Raw genomic sequence first — 7,500 nt, forward strand, 5'->3', positions numbered from 1 at the left:
GTTCGAACCGTGCGACACGACACGCACCCACTGGGCCAACTGTACCGCCTTACCATTTCAGCGCCCAAGGTCCCCCGCGGAAGGGGTCCGAGCACGCCATGATGCACAGTGCGCCAAACGCGTGTGTTCAAGCCTGCGACACACTCCCGGGCGTGCTGCTCGCCCAGGCGTGCCGCTGGTACGCGGGCGTCCTGTAGTTATGGAATAGTGTGTAACAAGAATTGGTAGGCACTCAAGAATGTGTGCATCGGTCGGGTTTAAACGTCCGATGCGCCATATGCGTTCAACGTGTCGGTGTTCATGTGTCCTGCAGTTCACATTCTGACGCGCATTTAGCTGCGGTCTTCATCGATCCATGAGCCGAGTGATCCCCTGCCTAGGGTTTTGGTATGTTCAACTGTCTCCTATGTTTTCGTTATGCGCTAGGTGCATCTCTCACAACTTAAGTCCCCGGACAGCGTAACCGTGCACCTCTCGGTTCCTTCGAAGCCGTCCAGGGTGGACAAGGATGACCATTGGTCTTCCTTCCCATTGATCGACGCGCGATGTGGGCGGCATCGGCGCGATCTTGCACAACTTTCGTTCTCTTGATTAGGTTCTCTCTCGCTCGAGGCCAGTGTTTAAATATGTTCTAGTGGGTCTTTACCTTCGCCCATGTGTCACACACTTTACGCGTTCGATGGCTGCCATTGGGAGTGTGCGCACAGGTACGAAGGCCACTGGCCTACGGTCGCGCACGCTCAATATCGTAGTATAGACACACCTCTCTCGCGGGTCTAATTGGCGTGCGCGGCCCCCAAAAGGTAACATAGCAGTTTGTTCTGCTGATACCGTGTTTCTCTATCTCTCTAACCAACTCACACAACAACATATATGTATTGATCGGTAATGATCCTTCCGCAGGTTCACCTACGGAAACCTTGTTACGACTTTTACTTCCTCTAAATCATCAAGTTCGGTCAACTTCGGCCATGCCAGCTGCAGCTCACGAAGGAACCGCGGGAGGTGTGCCTCCAGAGACCTCACTAAATAATCCATCGGTAGTAGCGACGGGCGGTGTGTACAAAGGGCAGGGACGTAATCAGCGCTAGCTAATGACTAGCACTTACTAGAAATTCCAGGTTCATGGGGACCGTTGCAGTCCCCAATCCCAACTAAATGAGCATTTGGGTGATTTCCCGTTCCTCTCGGAATGGGGGCGCCAATTGGCGAGAACACGCTGCTGCTCACATTGTAGCACGCGTGCAGCCCAGAACATCTAAGGGCATCACGGACCTGTTATCGCTCATTCTCACCTTGCTAAACACAAGTTGTCCCGCTAAGCAGGGCAAACGTGGCCGACGACCGCCCGTGAAGGGGCCGCCGGCCTTGACGTCAGGTGCGCCCGGAGGTGCACTGCTGACAGCGTTCTAGTTAGCTTGTTTGAGTCGCGTTCGTTATCGGAATTAACCAGACAAATCATTCCACGAACTAAGAACGGCCATGCACCACTACCCTTAAATTTGAGAAAGAGCTCTCAATCTGTCTTACCTCGATAAGTTCGGACCTGGTAAATTTTCCCGTGTTGAGTCAAATTAAGCCGCAAGCTCCACTTCGTTTTTTTTTTTTTTTTAACAAATGCAGGTTTTATTGTTCATAAACATTATGTTCTAACAAACAATAGCATAAACCCACGCTCTTGACGCACGACGTCGCCCGCCAGGGATTTGTCATGCGTCATTACGAACCCTTTCGGATGTCTCTTCCCTATTTCTTTATTAAATTGAATCGTATCTTAACCGCATATTAAAGGCGTACGCTTGCTTAGTCCGCGTGACTCACTCATTCTTTCCCCTCTCGGAGATCTCAAGAAGTCAACCCGACATCTATCGATCTGACCATTCCGCCTCGCTGGCGGCAGCCTCCTCCGCGGGTGTCAATCGTCGGCCCGCATTCGAAGCACGACGGCGCCTTTCGTTTTCCCGTCTGTTGCGTCGCGACCGTATCCGATCCGCCTCCGTAGGCGCGGTCCGACGGCGGCGCGTCGTCGAGGGTCCCTCAGCCTGGACCCGAGCTCGCCATGCGCGCTGCATGAATAGACGCCGCTCGTGGCGCACTCTCAACGTCTCCGAGGAAGGTGGTCCCCCTCTGCTGCGCCTCGGTATAGGTGGAGGAGCTAGGCCCGCTCGCTCCGCCTCAACTGCCGTCCGCAGTACCTCGTCATCTCGGGCGGCCAGTGCTGCTGCGACGTCCGCAGCCAGTCGCACTCGCGCCCGATCCTCCGCTCTGCCGCGAAGCCGTCGGTTGCGGGCAGATCGCTGACGCGCTGCTCGCGCCTCGTTCACGCGCCGCGTGATGTCTTCGATGATGACGTCGTCCATCTCCTCACCGAAGAGTGCGGCCACACTTTCGAGGACCACTTCCTCGTCCTCGGCGAAAGCCGCTTCCGTTCGACCATTGGTGAGCGCTTCCTCATCGCGCCACAGCTGTTGAAGCACTGTGGTGATGGTCTTTGCTGCTTTCTGAATGCGGTCCCACCACTCCGCACTCTCCAGCAGCTTCTCTGCGATGTTGTTAAGCTGGACCGACTCGGGTGTCCCCCAGCCCAACAGCTCGTGACGGATTTCCTCAAACACGGGACACTCGAACAAGACGTGGGCCACCGACTCGACCGACCCCACGCACCGTGGACACTCCGGAGACGACGCGAAGCCGCAGACGTGCAAGTACTCTCGGAAGAATCCGTGTCCGGAGAGCACCTGCGAAAGGTGGAAGTCCACCTTCCCGTGCTTTCGTCCCGTCCACCGGTGCAGGTCGGGAATCATCCCGTGCGCCCACGTCAAGTAGCGGCTGGCCGATGGTGTTGCCGCCGCACGGTCCCAGGCGTCCTGCCATTGCAGCATCGTGGCTGCTCGCTCCGCCGCTCGTACCTCCTTCCTGCTGGCGCCAGGCTCGACCAGCAGCCTGCTATGGCACCTTGCGTCCTCGTTGACGACCAGCCAGTACGGCACCAAACCAGCCATCACCACTGACACCTCGTAGGATACCGAGCGGAACGAACTCGATACCCCACGTGCCAGTGGCTTCTGGACCTGGGCCAGTCGTCTTCGGCACCACTGCATGTCTGTCGCCTTAGCCCAGATGGGCGAGGCGTACCGGATCACCGACTCAGCGACTCCTGCCAGCAACCGCCGCTTGGCCACCTGGGGGCCGCTGTGGTTCCTCATCACCGAGGTAACCGCCGCCACCGCACGGAGGGCCTTGTCCGCGGCCGCTTCCACGTGCGGTTTCCACGAGAGTTTCTCGTGGAGTTGTACCCCCAGGTAGCGTATCGATTGCTTTGACGTGCAGACCACTTCGCCGACGCGCACAGGAATTTCCAAACGTCCTCGACGCAGACTCGATATCAGAACCACCTCGGTTTTGTGGGGGGCGAGACTAAGGTGACGTGCCTCGAGCCACCCCATCACCGCGTCGATCGCAGCCTCCGCGACCGTCGCCGACTCCTCGGGTGTGCAGCCCTCGGCCAGGATGGCGATGTCATCGGCAAAGCCGACGATGGTGGCCCCTTCAGGGAGCTGGATCCGCAGAACGCCGTCGTACATAACGTTCCACAGAGTCGGGCCAAGGATTGACCCCTGTGGAACGCCTGCCGTCACCCGACGTGACACCGGGCCGTCGTGGGTGTCGTACACCAGCTCCCTGTCGGTGAAATAGTCGCGGAGCAGGAGTTGCAGCTGCGCTGGAACCTCCTTCTCACGCAGGGCCATCGCTATCGCCTGCCAGCTGGCGGTGTTAAAGGCGTTTCTGACGTCCAACGCCACAACCAGCAGACAGCGCTTATCCCGGTTGTTAGTCCGTCCGTAGGACATCGCGCGCTCGCCTGCTTCCACCACCAGCTGGATCGCCTGCAGGGTGCTCCGCTGCTTCCGGAAACCGAACTGGTTCTCGGCCAGCCGAGGTGCCTCCGGATCCTCCAGGTGCTCGTTGAGTCTGTCCAGCGTAGTCCTCTCGAAGACCTTCGCCGGGTTGTCGATCAAGCAGATCGGGCGGCAGGACGAGGCTTCGCCCGGCGGCTTACCCGGCTTAGGCAACAGCACCAGCTTCTGCCTTTTCCATTCGCGTGGTATTTCGCCGGTGTCCAAGCAGCGCTGGTAGACACCAGCGAATGGCTCCGGATACTTCCGGATGGCAGCCGTTACCGCAGCGTTCGGTACTCCATCGAGGCCAGGCGCCTTCCGCGGATGCAGCTCGCTCGCTATCGCCTGGAGCTCCGCGCAGCTGATCGGACGGACCGGAGTGTCCCCTTCCGAAGGCGTGACGTCCGGCCACTCGACCGGGGGATGCTCCGGAAACAGCTCCTCGACGATCCGCTGCAACACCGCTGGATCGCGTTCACGCGCCGTCCAGCTGCCCCGAAACCGAAGAAGCACTTGCCGGAACCACTGTCCCGTCTCATCTGCAGCCAGGGCCTGCAGCCACTCATCGAACTGGCGCTGCTTGCTGGCCTTAATTGCCACCCTTAAGGCAGCACGCGCCTCCTGATGTTCCTCTGAAGCCAGTTCGGCGGACGTCTCGTCGAGGGCCAATAACTGTCGCTCCCGAGCCAACCGGCAGCGCTCAATCAGCTCCTCGATATCCGGAGTCCACCAATATGTGTTGCAGTTCCTCCTCTGCTGCTGCGACTGCCCAATCCTCGCCATGGTAGCGTCGCAGGCCTCCGTAAGCACCATCCCCAGGCTTGCCGCATCGGTCACCCGATCGGCAAAACGGGTCGCCTCAAGTGCCAGCTCGAAAGTACGGGGGCAAAACTGGCGGGTTCGCCAGCGAGTACCCGCCTCCCGTACTTCGACACCTTCCTGCTGATGAATGCCCCGTCCGGGCCGCTGACCTGTACGATGCTGTTGCCCGACCGCAAACCGAATATAGCGGTGGTCGCTATAGGAGTAGCGGTCTAGCGTCCGCCAGGAGCTGATGTCCTCCGCTGCTCCATCCGATCGGCAGAGCGTTGGACTCGCGAAGGCGACGTCCACTCTGCTGGGCCGAGCCACACCGTTCCCCAGGAATGTCGGCTCCGTGCCGCGGTTGAGGATCTCCAATCCTAGGCTGGTAACCGTCTGAAGGAGCGCCTCACCCTTAAGGTTGGCCCGCTCGCTCCCCCAGGCCCCATGCCACGCGTTGAAGTCACCAGCTATCAGCACGCAAGGGTGGCCTCGCGCAAGTACCTCCAGCCGGTCCATCTGCTGCTCGAACTCCGGGAGGCCGATCGATGGCGGAATATAGCAGCAGATGACAACGATGCCCGCCACCTCGGCAGCTACGATGCCCGGATGCTGCACGCTCCTCACCCGCTGTATGGGAAACCGTTGGCCACTGGTGACGATCGCGGCCTTCAGTGCGTCGTCGGATGCCCAGTTCCCATTGTTGGCCGGCACAGCATAGAGCTCCGTGATGAGCATCACGTCTGCTCCCTCCTCCCTCATCCGCTGGAGCGCAAGATCCTGAGCGCTCCTGCTCTTACCGATATTTATCTGGAGCACTTCTATCATCATCGTGTGGCTGCAGCTTTGCACGAAGCTGCGGCAATCGAGTGCGGGCCGCCACACTTCAAACAGCGAGCCTCTCCAGTGCAGCTCGCTGCCTTGTGGCCTTCCGCGCCACACCGGATACACGCTTTGCTGCGGTCCTCTCCCGAGCACTGCCCGGCGAAGTGGCCGCGCTCCAAACATCGGAAGCACCGCTTCTCCTCCAGCGACGCTTTCGGGACCTCCCACACCCAACAGGAGGTGTGTCCTAGGAGCAGGCGCTTCCCAGCCAGATGCTCCGCATCCGACCGGGGCAGACGAACGCGAGCACGGTTCGTGCCATCCCGTCGCGCCCACATATCGAAGGTGGCCTCGGAATGCTCCTTGCCGAGAGCCGTCAACACCGCCCGACGCAGCTGGTCCTCGCTCGCCAAGGAGTCGATGTTTGTTATGAGCACCATCGACATCTCCGTACGCACGGTCGCCGCACCCTTGTCTCCGATGGCTTGCCGGATACGCTGGCACAGCTCGGCGCTGTCGGCATCACGGCTCAGCGGCAGCCGCAAGGTGTCTTTCGGCGTTCGCTTGCCGACGCCGATCTTCTCCTGCATGCCGTCGAGATGCGAGCTCGTACGAATCGCCCTATACATGTCGAGGTAGCTGACGCCCTCCGCTGGCATCACCTCGATGGTGTCGGGCCGCTTCCGCGACTTCTTCACTGCAGCTGGCATCGTGCGTGGCTGCTGCTTACTCTGCTTTCGCAGCAACTGGCCCTGCAAATGCCACTGTTGTTGTTGTTGCTGGGGCTGCCCAGCCGAACGCTGTCCGCTCTGATGTTGCTGCGGACGTTGCTGCTGTTGCCGCTGCGGCTGCTGCCGTTGCGGGAGCTGCGGCCACTGCTGCTGATGCTGCTGAGCCGGCTGCTGGCGTGCCGACTTACGGCGCACCACCTCGGCCCAGGAGCCGCCTTCCTGGTCCGGAGACGGCACCACCGTAGCCGTCACCGCACCCTCTCGCTGTTGTGCCAGCTGCTGCTGCTGCTGCTGCTGCTGTTGCTGCTGCGACTGCGCAACAACCAGTTGCGTAAGGAGCCCAGAGACCATCTCCCGCTCCTTACGGTTCTCCTCTCGCAGATGGAGCACCTCCTGGCGATGGCACTCCTGCATCGCCGCGAGGTCTTTCCGGTATTGCTCAGCTTGCTCCGTCAGCTGAACACGGAGGAGGGATAGCTCGTCCTCCAGACGCTCGATGAGCCTCTCCATCGTGGCTCCTTTAACGAAGGTTCCTACTGGCGGACATCATCGCCAGAAGGAAGGAAGAGTCCGCGCTTTAAACTGGTTTTACTCCCCCTCGAGGAGGGACGCCAGCAGCGGACTGCCACGAGGATCGACGGCGAGGTTTTTCCGCCCGGGCGAGGTGAGGGAAGATGGTAGAAGAACGGGGGGGTGCGCGATGGACTCGTCCCGCCGAGCCGCTTCTTCTGATACCCCACTTGCCGGGGTGGCGATGAAGTTTTCCTCGGAAAAATCGCGAAAAACCGCTTCCTGGGTGGTTTTTCCGCTCTAGGGGGGTGGGGGTGGGTGGTATGGTGGTGGGGGGGTATTTTCCCGACTCCCCTCTTGAAAACTCGTCTTTTGATACCCCGCACGACGGTATCAGGGCGAAAATTTTCTTCTTCGGAAAAACGCTTTTCCGCCCGTATCTCTCTGGATGTTGCGAAAATCACTTTTCCGGCGATGGAATTAGATGTAGTTTTTCCCGCCGAAACTTTTGTCCGAACACCCGGAAGCTCTAGCCCGACTCCTTGGCCGGAAAAATCGCCAAAAACCACTTCGGTAGGTGGTTTTTCCGCTCTAGGTGGGTGGGGGTGGGTAGTATCGTGATGGGAGGGTGTTATCCCGACTCCCCTCGTCAATCCGCGTCGATTGACACCCCACACGCCGGTATCAGGCCGAAAATTGTCCACTGACGAAAAACACTTTTCCGGCCGTATCTC

General features: G+C 59.8%; 1 non-coding gene across 1 annotated transcript; it reads right to left on the reverse strand.

Annotated features, from left to right (window-relative positions):
- Positions 1–226: 226 nt before the first annotated feature.
- LOC128308068 (5.8S ribosomal RNA) lies at positions 227–384 on the reverse strand. The gene has a single exon (XR_008288028.1). It is a non-coding gene; the product is annotated as a 5.8S ribosomal RNA (ribosomal RNA).
- Positions 385–7,500: the final 7,116 nt, after the last annotated feature.

The sequence above is a fragment of the Anopheles moucheti genome, assembly GCF_943734755.1.
Source record: "Anopheles moucheti chromosome X unlocalized genomic scaffold, idAnoMoucSN_F20_07 X_unloc_21, whole genome shotgun sequence".
In the NCBI taxonomy this organism is placed as follows: Eukaryota; Metazoa; Arthropoda; class Insecta; order Diptera; family Culicidae; genus Anopheles; species Anopheles moucheti.